At 35.9% G+C, this 14,159-nt stretch overlaps 1 long non-coding RNA gene across 1 annotated transcript in view; it reads left to right on the forward strand.

Moving 5' to 3' along the window:
- The first annotated feature begins 6,668 nt into the window (after positions 1-6,668).
- The window catches only part of LOC134732027 (uncharacterized), a 104,612-nt gene continuing 97,121 nt past the window's right edge, over positions 6,669-14,159 (forward strand). Inside the window, exon 1 of the long non-coding RNA XR_010114871.1 lies at positions 6,669-6,728. This is a non-coding gene — a long non-coding RNA (uncharacterized lncRNA). The remainder of the gene's footprint in view (positions 6,729-14,159) is intronic.

The raw sequence follows: 14,159 nt of genomic DNA on the forward strand, positions 1-14,159 counted from the left end.
TATATATACATATATACGGTATATTATACTATATATACATATATACTTAATATTATACTCTATATATGCATATCTACTGTATATTATACTGTATATATATATACAAATACACACATACACACAGGAGACAGAGAAGAGATAGACAATTTCATGTGAAAATATAAACTGTTAACATAAAATTTTGCTTCTCTGAGGAATATTTAGCATTGTTCTCAATCTTCTCTGCAGAATTTAAGCATTTTTCTCAGAACTCACCAGATAGAATGAGGGAGGGGCCATATGATAGGAGCCAGAGATGAAGGGAGAACAATAGAGAGGGTGCTTTGGGAAAAATAGTACAGTAAGGCTAGGGAATACTTCTCTCCAACAAAAAGACCAAGGTCACAGCTATATCTCTTCAGAAGCCAAACTTTCTTTTAAAATGTCAATTTCCATCTATTTCTTGCTTCACAGACATTCCATTCATTGCTGGATTTCAAATAAAGCCTTTCCAAGTGCAACCTTTCTATAGAAAAAGAGAAATATGGGGGACAGTACAGTCTAAGAAGTGATTAAGAATATCTAGTGGACTTTCCCAGACTGTAAATCTTTACATATATCTGAGCCTAATGAGGTGATCTATTGTGCTATAATGCACAGTGAAATATACAGATGCTTCTTTTTGATCATGCTGCAGAATGGAACTAAATACTAAATACCAAATAGCACTCCCATGATTCTTAGAGATGTCATTCATATGGCATATTTATGCTTTTTTATATAGCAATTCTTATTCTTAGCTCTTAGGCAATTAGGGAATCTTTTTTGTCATTTTAATAATCATGCTCCATTTGAGTTATGCAAGGTAGAAATTCTAAGTAGAAAATCTTGTTTTTATTGAACGTTTTTAGTAAACATTTTGGAAAAAGTCTGTTTTTTGATGCTACTTCTGCACGCTTTCTCAACATGATATTACTTGGTATTGTCCTTATTAACCATAGTACACCATATTCTGCAAATATTACAGAGGGTTAAAAATCAGTCATGTATAAGTAAAGTTAATGAAATAGAAAGGAAACCACATTTAGGAAATGGAAGGCAGAAGCAAATGTATTAACCGTGAGTTAGAAACGGTTTAGTCTTTGGAATGAAGCAGCAAGAGTTTAAAAATCTTGTTTGTGATTCACTAGCTTTCTGACCTTGGAGAATTACTTCAGATTTCTGAGTATCAGTTTAGTAGGTGATATCAATTGCAACTTCGCAGAATTATCACAAGTATTAAATAAAGGACTTAGTATCTGGGAGAGCATAGAAAATTACTAATAGTTACATTTTTGTTAATATTACCGTTATTATTATCATACGTATAGTATTTTCTTTCACTGACAATGCATTTAGGACATAAGGAGAACTATAGAACAGTGCTTCTCCAACTTAAATGCAGAGCATGAATCACCTGGAGTTTTGTCAAAATGCGAATTCTGACTCAGTAGTCCTGCAAACTAACGAACTCTTGGTAATGCTGGTGCTGCTAGTTCACCAACAGACCACACGTTTTGCAACAGCTATATAGAATGTCCTGTTTCTTTTTTTAATCACAAAACATGGCAAGCTCTAAAATAAAGCAGAATAACAGATTTAAATGTTAATACTCATGTCCTCAATTTATAATTTCTCCCTCCCTAACAATGGTATAATTCTGATTAAAAATTAGCAAAGAAAAAAATGGAAATTAATCTTCCTATGTTTATTCTTTTGACAAATTCTGGGTGATTACTACTGGGTTACTTGCTGTAGGAAATAGAAAAATTGCTTTGACACAGATCCTCAAGAATCTGTCCCACTACCAGCTTATTTTTGTAGGAAGCTAAATGATTTATATAAATAACCGTAATTAAAGAGACAAATGAAGAAGTGCAATGAAAGACGCAGGCAAAGTGCTAGAGGAGTTCGGGGTGGAGGAAAATTATCCTAAAATAATATCTATGCGTAACATTATGCTATCTTCCCTAACCAGCGCTTGACCAGATTGTCACAGTGAACTTTGGTCCTTTCTCATATCTTAGTTTTGGTTCCCACATCCTTCTGTTTGGGGAAGTTCTTGTTTTCCTCATGTAATGACAACAACACTTCAACAATGTATACTAGATAAAAGGAACTATATTGCTTGCTTTATTTACATAGTTAATTTAATTTGCACAATGAACTATGAAGTAATCAGCATTATTTCCTTCATTTTACATATGAGAAAATGGAGAATCAGCGACATTGAATCATCTCAAGTTTCTAAAATATCCACTCTCACCAGGCTGTTTACCCTGTTTTTGTCTGTATGCTGCTATAACAAAATGCCACAGATTGAGTAATTCATAAAAAACAGAAATGTATTTCTCACAATTCTGGGGCTGAGAAGTCCGAAATCAAGGCAGCGGAGATTTGGCAGTTGGTCCCGAGGTGGCACCTTCTTGCTTCGTCTTCACGTGACAAAAGTGGGCAAAAACGGACAATGTAAGGACACGGCAGAAGAGACTGAGGAGCCCGGCATTCCTCTAAAGCATCTTTTACGAGGACGTTTATCTCATTCATGAGGGTGGATCCTTCTTCACTTAATCACTTAACCAAAAGCCCCATCTCTTGATGTCATTGTCCTGGGATTTTAGTTTCAACATACAAACTTTGGATGGGCACATAGGTTCAAATCATAGCACCCTCCAAATTATAATGCCTCTCTCATGCCTGTTCTCCTTGAAGTACCCTCTGGTTTTGCTCTCTTCATTCCTGCCATCACAGTTAACCCTTCAGTTCCATTTCTTTAAGTAATCTCTAAATTTGTAAGATGGTTCCATCTTTTTTTTTGTATATGGCAGTCTCTCAAACATATTTGTCATATGAACTAAGTAGGTAAATATGTAAATGCCTGCTAAATTTTAGTGAATGATATAATGGCCTAAAGATGTATCTACCCTTCAGCCAAATATATTTACTTTTAGTAGCAATCTCCTGTCATATACAAAGTCACGACTCTAGGGGTAAACATTTTAGCCTGTGGGTAAGATGTAAAGCAGTGGTATGTTATAGTGACAACTCACTGTCATAGCACTGGGACATGCTCCTCTATCTGCTACAAATGGAGTCAACAAAATATATATGATTTTGTCAGATTTAAATATATGCTCCTCTTAGTAAAATAAAAGTATGGGAAAACTTTACGGAGTAGATTTAATAGAAACGTTTTCCTGAGTTATCTGCCTTCTTTATTTTTATGTTATGCTTTAAGTCTATGGTCAATGTATAGAGCTATGATTGATGTGCTTTTCCAATTCTGTTCAGATCAGACAGGTTAATTTTCTTCTTTTAAATCTTCTTGAATTTTGTCTAACACTTTTTGTTCCAATTTCTTACTAGATTATACTCCCTTCCCTAACTGCTTCATGATTACTTATACACAAACAATATTATGATATTTACACATTGAATTCATTTTAGGTGATGATTTTGGTCATAAACATGAGCAGGTTGTGAACTGTTTCAGCCATCCCAGGGCATGGCTTTCAGTCCCTTGTCTAATGTTTCAAAAAAATCTTGAATTTGTGATGATGCTGTGATGGTCCCTCAGATATTCTTACACACATCTTTGCCCCTTGTTCCCTCTAACTTTCCTCTTCTGATAGAAAAGCAAACACTGCCAAGCTCAAATGGAATTACATTTGGATGCAAGTGTCACTATGCGATGGTTGCCAATAAAAGTACACAAGGAATTTTATTATGGTGAATTAAAGGCAAACAGACTTCAGAGAAATGAGCACGAACATGAAAATGGCGCATGGTACGCGGATCTCACTGGAAAGTCATTCGGTACACAATGTTTTCACTAGAAAAATCCATTAGCTTTAGCTAGAAATTGAAATTACTTTGTAGGAAATCAGAATAAAATATGTGAAAACATTATATTCTGTGCAAGATTAATACCACGCATGGTGTTGAAAGGTTTGTGGTCTTGCTTCGACGATGCTAAAAGGTCAGAAACCACAAAGATGCATATGTGCTGTCGTTTGCACAGTTACTAATTTTTCTCATTATTTCCATAATGCGATGTGCTGTTTCAACAGAGAAACCCTCTGGAGAGTGGCTTGCACTGTTTTCAGGCAGCTCTTTTGCTTTCATGTTTTGGCCTTGGCCAGGGAATTCAGACAGACTTTTCATTTATTTTCGACAAGAATGCATTCATTTGTTGTTTTAAATAATAATAAATAGATTTTAAAATTACTGTACATTACTGCACTTTAAACTCCATGAGGTCAAGGACTCTAAAGTCTGGACATCATTGTATACCCTACATCTTGCACAAGGTTTAGAAAAAATGGCAGGGACACCTACTTTTTGAAGCAATAAATGAATACATAAAAGAATTCCAAACTCTAGTCCAAGGTTTTAGATTAATAATGTATTAAAATGCGTAAAATTTATAGACAAAACTATTCTAATTTAGAAGTTTATTCTTTAGTTGGAGAGATAAAATATGTGCACATAAAAGCTTAAGGAAAAATAATAAGGGTTTTGAAGTACTTACTATGTGAAAAATTTAGCATAAACCTTACATCCATTTATTTAACACAGTTTATACGTTGCATTATTTATATATAGTGCTGATTGGTAGAATTCATATGTGAACGGAACTATAAAAATTTTGAGGATAAGCACTAGAAACACAGAATAAATAGAGTGTTAACATGCAAAACACAGAAATACTTAAATTGACTAGGTGAAAGAAAAGATTTCTGGTTCCATGTACACTGATTATTGAGGGATGAGTATGACATTATTATGCCAGAATCAATAAATATTTTAAATAGGGAGAAAACTATAATTATATATCTTTGTGTTCAACAGGAGTAGCAGTATTGATAAAGTAGAAGTTTGTTATACCTTGTTTATAGTCTTTTAAAGTTGTTTATAAATAAAATCTACTCTTAGTTAATTAATGGTTGATGTTCATTTAAGTGTTTTAAAATTTTTGACCTCTGAATTGCCTTGTACATATGGAGAAATAAAGCTTGCCTAGCATAATTTTTGAGTGTAGAATGAATGATCTGGATAGATTTGTTGACAATAAATATGTCTGTACTTATTTTATTAATTATTTAATCTTCATGAAGAAAAATATAAAAGTCATATTCTAGTATTTTATACCATGGAAAAAATGTCTTATCCTTTTCCTAAGGAAAAATACATCATGACACAAAAGTAAAGTTAATTAAATTACTTACTTTATTAATTAACTCTCTATTATTTCTATGGGTTGAAGTAAATTTGATACTCAATGCTATTTAATCTAATTCTAAAAGCTTGAATGAGTAGTGATTTTTTCATGTAAGGTTAGTTGAAATAAATTATCATTGATTCTCAGATTTAATATTAATTAGCTATTGCATATTCTTAATGGGAAATAAGTGTTTAAAAAGCCCTTTTTGGTTGCAAAAAGACCACGCCCATTGTAGACTTCTTAGAATACATCACATCTGGCCTCTTTTTTAGAGTGGGGAATTCAACTCATAACTGGCTGGACATTGATTCTGAACATTTTGAACATTATTTGCCTGTCTTCACTCATACTGGTTGCTGTTCTTTTATAAGTAATCACCATGTTTAGCATGCACTTGAACTATTGTTACTTAGGGTGCTTGACTATTTACAAGTCTCACTAGGATTCTAGGTATTCATTAGTCTCGTGGTGTGTATTTGCTGATGGTCCTATTATCTTTGTTGGTTCAGTTACACAGTACCATCCAAGATGCTGCAACACATTATACACAGGGTATGGGTTGTGGGAGCTACAGATTTCAGTTATTATTTAGGCTCAGAAACTTAGAATCTCTGCAAGGTTGGACATGTTCCTTAGTCTTGTTTTAAGACCGTCTTGTTTTAAAAGTTAGTCCCAAATTCTTAAAATATAGAATAGGGGTGCTAGTAGTGCTCACAGAATTGTAGTAAAGATCAGCTGGGAAAAAAGAGCCTATTAAACAGAGCCTGGTATTTAATAAGTATCAGCTGCCTTCAATTAGGAATCTGTGTTGTCATGATTAGAAGATTGCTGGTTTATTTTACAGATCTGTAAGTATAGCCAAAATATGTCAAAATAACCACCAGAAAGAATCATATACCGTCCCTTGAACATTTCATCCCTAGAATCTAGCCAGATTAGCATCTCTATACTGACAATACTGTTAACACAGATTGTGCTCAAACCCCTCATTGACTTTTCAGCACCTGTAAATTACTGGAGATTTAGGAAGAAGTCTGGGGTTATGGCTTAGTTAAGCTGAGTGGCCAGAAAGTGTGAGATGCTGGATGCCTCCTCCAGTTCATTTCTCCAGCGGCCGCACCAGGCGTCTCCATGGCTCCGCTCCCGGGAGCTCGTCTCCGACGTGGGGCATGTGCGCACCCCTGGCCGGGCGGAGCCAGGAGCCTGCTGATTAGCAGCGCGGGCAGCTCGCGCGCCCGCAGGAGGGAGGCGGAAGCACAGCCCTGCGCCGCCAGCAGGAGGAGGGAGCGCGGCGGCTGCAGGCAGGGGAGGGAGAGGAAAGAACGGAGGGACGGTTCCCGGACAGAGCAGGAGGAATCGGGGAGCGGCCGGTCCGGGGGGGAGCTGCTCCGCTGGGCTGCGCTCGTTATTCACAGGACGCGGCGGCGCTTCCCGGGGCCGCTTCCCGGTCCCCTGGGTGGAGGCTGCCGTCTAAACCTGACTCCAGGTGAGTTCCCCAAAGAGGTGAACCGAGGGGTCTCGAACCAGAGACGTGGAACTGGCGAGGCTGCTCGGCTCCCCAGGCGCTGCTGCCTTGACAGTTCCCGATTCACGGGAGGTTTTGGGGGCGGCTGCACAGGCTGGAGGGGCGGATGGGCGGTTGCGATCCTCAGCCGGCGTGGGGGCGTTCGGGAGGAATTAGCTTCAGTGAACGGAGTTTTAGGAGATGTCCCCAAGGCACGCGCTATGTATGCGTTTCTAGACGAGCTTTTGAGACAGAAATTTGGCTTCGCGGATGCCCGTTTTGGCCTTCTGTCCTTCCTTTTGCTTGCCTCATGCCCAATTTTCCAAGCCGAGGAAAGGACTCGAAGGGCGTGGAAGTAGGAGGTCTGGGCACAGAATGCGGCAGGGCAGCCCTGGTCTCCAAGTTTGGGGGTGGGGGGTGGGACTCTTTTCCTTTCTGCCTAATTTACCAGGGGAAAACCCGCAGAGCAACTTGAGGTGCCTTTGCTCCGCACCCTCCATAAGCTTATTAGAGGGAACTTCAGGCTCGCTAGACAGCCTGTGACAGGTGACGGCAATTTAGCTTAAAAGCCATGTTGGTTCACTTCGTCTCCTCTTTATCCTTTGTTGCAGAATTGATACCTTTTTGGATTTCTTTAACAGCACAAAGTTTAAGTGGCCGGCTGACAGGAAATATTTCTTTTGAAAATGCTATGAGAAAAGTGATGAGTTAACGTTGAGAGAAAGGCAACTTTATTTTCTTGGAAGAACTTTGGGGAAAGAGATTGATAGAGAAATTCTGGGCATGAAATTATGGACATTTCCCACAGAACTTCCTTCATTTATTTATTTTTTTACATTTCCTTCATTTTTTTAATCGTGTGTGTGTGTGTGTGTGTGTGTGTGTGTGTATCAGAGAGACAAAATTCCTTGGAGGTATTAGGACTTTATTTGGTTCAGAAGTTTCTTTCTTACTAATAGCACTAATTTTTGATCATCATGATTGTAAGAATTTACTAAGTGTTTTGCTTTTAGGTGTTTTGGGTCTGTTTTTTTTAAAAAATTCAATACTTACTTTGTGGGCCTTGCTGAATACCTGTCAATAAAATCGGTGGGCATACAGTTAGTCACATGACCCCTGTGGATTTAATAGCAGATAAGTATACAAATGATAAGTTTAGGAAATAAATGTCAGAATCAACATTTAGGTGTGAAATTGAAATATCTTTCAAATATTTACCAAATTCTCTTTTAGGATCCAATGTCATTTTATGGTCAAGAGAGCTTAAAGGTTTCTCAGATTGAGATATATGTATCTACTTTGTTAATCCAAATGTAATGTTTTATTTTGTTCTTTCTTTAATGACTGTTTGAATTCAACAAATAAAACTTGCATATTTAATGTAAGGTTCTTTCACATATATTACTTCTGCAATTTTTAATATAAATTTAAGGAGAAAAGCAATATTAATTCCATTTTGTAGATGAAGAGACTGTGTCACAGAAGTATTACTTTACCTAGATTTCTGTAATTATTATGTTATAAACTTAGAAATTACATATTATTATGGAACATATAAAATATATGAATGTTATAAACCATAAGATTTCAGACCTATGCTATTTAACTTCAAGTTTAGTTCTTTACCCAAACAATTGCACGACTACATTGAGACTACTGAAGTAATTATATATGAGCATGCTATATGAAAAAATAAAACATTTCTTATTTTTCTCGTTTCTCTTTGATATAAAATATAGTATAATTTTATGGAGTTATATTCCATATTTAGATGCTCCTAACTTCCAAATAACACCTAAACTCCTAAAAACTGACCTGTGTCCTTCTTAATAGAAGTGGCTTGACAGGGAGACTCAATTTTTACTAAGAATATTCTTGGGATAATTTATGTCTTATAATCAAGATAAAGACAGGCCACATTTAGTTGTATTTTTAAATACAACTACACTGCCAGCTTTGCAGGGAATAGTCTTTAAGATTCCGTGGAACCATTGGCAGATATAGCTAATGTATATCTGATGTAGGATTTATGAGAAAAGCAGAGGTAGAAACTGAATGCTCTTATATTTCATATGTGACCACATTCATAAATCTTCATTGATAAGTACTTTGTTGTCTGACACGGGCTGATACAAATAGGCTTCTTCAAGAGTTGAGGAAGAAAACAAAATCCCTATAATACAGCCTTTTTCCTCCTTTTCTTTCTTAAGCGGTAATAGTTGATCCTAGCTTTTGTGTGTCTATGCATGCTCAATACAGTTAGGGGTATAAGGAGAAGTTAAGCAAGAATATTGAATGCTAGCTAGGAAACTTTTTGGAGTCTCAAATACTTTGGAACGATTTTTCACATTATATACATAAAATTCCTAGTTACATTTGGGAACTAAGTATATTATACACAACTTTGCATCTGATTACAGGATTCCCTGTACATTTATAGCTCAGGTATTCTGGAAAGAGTCAAGATAATTAGTTTTATGGCTCTTGCCCGTGTGACCTGTTTCTTTCTGGTCCTGATATTAAAAGGATGACTTAAATTTTCTGGAATGTCAAAATTTTCTCTTCCCTTGGATCCTACAAAATACTTCAAGCAGTGTATGTGTGATACTCGCTGTCATTCCAACATTTCCAATCCTCCTGAGAATGCTAAACAATGCCCTAGATTTCTTCCTTTGTAATTCTTTCAGATAGAGGGTTAGCTGAGTTAGGAAGAAAGGAGAGAGGGAGAGAAGAAGAGAGATGACATTTTATCCCTCAGGAAAGAACAAGACCAATTGTATTCCTAATTTAGAAATATTATTCTACAAACATTCCTGAACAAGAGGGCTTTGCATATACATTAAAGCAGAATACCTAGTCAACTTCTAGTTGTGCCATGTAGTGAGATGGAAGTAAGATGAGCAGGCCGAGATCATTTTTGTTGGAGAACTGAGACCACATGAAATAGGTAACAGAGTTACCCCAACTGGGGGGCAAGAGGACTTGAAAGTTTCCTCCATAAATTTGCAGTTAGTACAGGGCTGCTCCAGTGATGAGTCATGAATGCCCTAGAGTGTCTGTATAATCCTGTACACAGGCTGAGACAGCTCTAATGGCCCGGAAAAGCCTCTGGACAGAATCACTGCACCCTTGGACATTGTCCGACCACATGTATGAGAATAGTGAGTGCTGAGGAGTTGTGGGTAGCTCGGTACAACTCTGGCTAAAGGAGTGTCATCAACATTCATTGCTGAAAGTGAATTTTTTCATTCACATATGTGATGCCTATTAGGTCATGCTTTCTTGGATACAAATTTGTACAAGATATGAATTAATTTTTGAACATCCTTTCTTAAAAGTACCATGTTCATATAGTTGCTCATTTTAATATGAGTAGTTCAGATGGGACATAATAAGTAAGGAGATGATTGAACATCCTAAGATCCAGTGTATATACCTTTGTTCATGATGAGATTCATCCCCTGTCCCCCTTTGTAGTGACACTGATGGCATAAGGGAGTATTAGATGAAAATTAATGCAGAAAACAATGGGATATATGAATGGTAGATATGGTTGACAACCCCCATTTTCACTGAAGATGTTTCAAAGCAAATAAATTTGGGATAAATTCATTTTATTTGCTCCTGAAGGGTAATTAGGAATCAGTAGGAATTGTGAAGAGGCTGTAGTGTTGACATTAGGAGAAGTTTTTGATTCTTAAAATAGGATATATGACACAAGAGTGAACAAACAGAAGATACTGAACAAATATTCTGTCATAAGTAAGTGATGGATTATTCGGACTTGTTGAACTACGTTTTTAAATGTATTATTTAAATATTTAAATATTATTAAAACCTTAAATATTTAAATATTATAAAAGTTATAGAAAATTATGTTTTCAATACAAATATACACTTATAAGCTATATTGTAGATATGGGAGTAAACAATGCAATTTTTTTTAACTGAGTGAAAAATTTAGTTTTTTAAAATTCCAAATGGAGCTAACAGCTTAGTGTGATACATATTTTGAATTTCAAAATTTGTAACCAAATAGGACAAATGTGTTGAACTGTACTTTTCTTGAAGAACCGTGATAAGAATGAGCGGTGAAAAAATTACAGCATACTTACCAGGGATCAAATACTTGCTTAGGGTTAATAAGAAAAATCTCAGCAAACGCTAGAAATGAGGTACACGATCTATCACAGACCCATGATTAAAGTGGTATCTTGTTAGGTATATGAGCTTGAAAAGAAACGGCATAGCTTCACTTTACCTCAGTTGCTTCTTTTGTAAAACGGGGAGACTAAGAGTGTGGTAACTCAAAATCCTTTGTTAATGATTTGCTTCTTAGAACAGTGCCAGGTCCAATTAGGATTAGATTGCTATTTTTATTATTGATATTTGCCCTAGTTCTGCCTTTTATTGACTGTGTGAAATTGGTGAAGATCCCTTTCTGAAGCTTTGTTTCTTACCTACAAGCTGGGAATAGAATACCTGTTATGAAGAGTGGTTGTTAGTACATTAGAAAGGCTGGATATTTGTTTATATAAGGGGCTCAGCGCATGGTAGAAATTTGATAGCATTTTTTTCTTGCCCTCCCATGTATTACTGTGGAGACATCCCACATATTATGTCGAAGTTTTTATTTTCCCCTCAAATGCAATGTCAAGCACAAAACATTCCCATCTCCCAATTCTCTTCTGATGTTCTACAACCATTAAAGTATAGAAAACTAGAATGAGTGTTTTTATAACTTTTGCCGTACTTAAGCATGTGGAGAGAAGAGCGCTAGATCACAGGACACACTTTGATAGGAAAAGGGAAATATTTACACCGCAAACAACTTTCTCCTCATGCTTAACAGTTTCATGCTGTCATTCTCTCAGCACCAAGTGAGATTTTTCTCTTTAAATAGTTTTCTATTTGTGGTATGATAATTCATGTATGGACTTCATGTAATTAACATAAATATAATGGATGGTTGAGAAGTGGTTTATTTTTACCAAGAGGAAAAACTTTTTACACGATTTTTTAAAATATTGCTTTGAAAATATTTAAAATTAATTTTGATTCAGTTGGTGGAAGATAGCATCACAAACTCACTGCTAGTGGTATTCTTGAGAAGTAATGTTTGAATTTTCTAGGTATTGTCCCCAGACTGGCTTAAAAGAATTTAATTTTAGATGTAAATTTTCTGCTTAACATGGAAGATTTTTCCCTGAAAATATTAGCTTCATCAGATACACAGTTGCTTACGGGTAGCTGCATGGAATTATGGGAAGGGTGAAATAGAAAAAAATTTTCATGTCTAAGTTATACATACTGGTGTAATCATATTGATTGGATGATAATGATAATTACAGCAATAATGTGATTGAAAGGGTAAGCAAGTAACATATACTACAGTTACTAATATAATCCTGTGATTGAGTTTACCACTTCGTTTCTCTTTTCTGGAATCCCTTAAGTTTGTCACTATTGCACTTTATTTCCTTTGCTTATTGTAGTGGTGTATTAGTTGTATTACTGTTGCTATAACAAATTACCACACATTTACATAACTTAACACATATTTATTGTCTTGCAGTTTCAAAGGTCAGAAGTCCAAAATCACTTTAATTAGGCTAAGTCAACGTGTCTGCAGTGTGGGTTCCTTCTCGAGGTGCTGAGGGGAGAATCCATTCTCTTGCATTTTCTGCTTCTGGTGGCACCTGTCTTCATTGTCTTTTCCCCATTCCTCCATTTTCAAGGTGCGTTGCTTTTATTTCTGTTTCTGTCTCCGCGTTGTCTCCTCCTTTAACTTTGAGTCCTTCTCTCCACTTCATCTAAGGACTCCTGTGATTACTTTGGACTCACATGGATGATCTGGGATCATCACCTTGTCTCCAGATCCTTAAATGAATCGTATCTACAAGTCCTTTGGCTGTGTAAGGCAGCACATTCCCAGGGCCTGGAGATTAGGTGAAGAACATCTTTTGGGACTATTATGCAGCCTATCACAAGTGGTAATAACACTTTTATGCCTTGAGACCCTCAAATTAATGTACTTGCTTACGCATGGAAAAACAATGTATCTGTGGGGGTAACAGTTTATTTTTGAACCATTAGAAGGTATTGATGGGGAAGTTTTCATCTGACAACACATACTGATAAATTAAATACCCTTAGATTTGTCAAAACTAGCTTTAGTAAAATATAAGTAAAAGTATTTGCACTGCTAGGGTCAAAAATATTAATTAAACCCATTATTTATCAAGGCCAAGTCCTGGATTAGTTAGGTTTAAATTAACATAGAACATTATCTTCCATAGTGCTTAATTGTGAAGCTTAGTTCTTGTTGACAAAAGCTCATCCATATAAGAAAGCATCGAAAGGTTGGTGTTTTTCTAACCTTTGCAGAATATAAATTTTCAAAGGGATGTTAGACAGTAGTTCCATCACAATTGATGCAGTTCACAAACATTCATTGTGAATATTTTATCTCATGAGTTATATCTATGACACTAATCATAGACTTCTAGAAGAAATTTAGCAATGGTCATGTCAGCCTTTCAAATCTTTCTGTAACCTAGAAGAGGATCATTGCATAAGATAGATTCATTTTCCCCTTTATTCCATTGTTGCCAGAGAGAACTTGAAATGCCCTGTTCAAATTAATTTAATGCAAATGAATTCTTGCTGCCTCACAAGTAGTTTGTCCTTCATTTTTCTTAAAATTATACTGAAAATGGATGTGACATGCTTTACTGGTTGTTGTGCAGGAAGCATTGTCCTTCCTGAAAGCTCCCTCGTTTGTCAAAATGAAGCCATTAAGAGTAAAGTAAATTATATTATCTGATCATAGTATCACAATTGTCCTTAAAACAATAAATTTTATAATCAGTGCAAATTGCTGAATAGTGTTTGCAGTTGTAGAAATTTCAAAGGAAACCCTGGTTGAGATACAAAGCTGCTATAATCATTTTTAAAATCTTTGTTTTTCTTTTACTTTGGAACAGTAGTGCAGTAAGTACTTTTGCCTTATTGTTCTCTCTGCCTTCCAGAAACCCTCATTCAAATATTCTAAGTTTTTAAGTCTTTTTCATTTCTTTTAATATTGTAACATTTAACAATGTCATAGAAAGTATAATTTTTCTGGAAATCAAGCTAAAAATAAAGAGAAGCCGATGTAAATGAACATCAAATTAACAAGATTGATTAGGAAAAGTAATTTTTGAAAAGGGCCCAAAATCCCTTTGCACATAAATGCAAAAGAATTTAGTGAAAAAGGTGAAACTGGAGTAAAGAACTCTACGGATGCGTAAGTAACTCTTAATGAGAATGAGTAACGTACATGCATATCTTTAGCTCCCAGTTTCAGAGATACAGTAGTTGTACAACAAATGGTCCTTTCCTGCTGTTAAGGAAGCCTCTCCTCCTCCAGCC

Source organism: Symphalangus syndactylus, chromosome 1 (assembly GCF_028878055.3).
Source record: "Symphalangus syndactylus isolate Jambi chromosome 1, NHGRI_mSymSyn1-v2.1_pri, whole genome shotgun sequence".
In the NCBI taxonomy this organism is placed as follows: Eukaryota; Metazoa; Chordata; class Mammalia; order Primates; family Hylobatidae; genus Symphalangus; species Symphalangus syndactylus.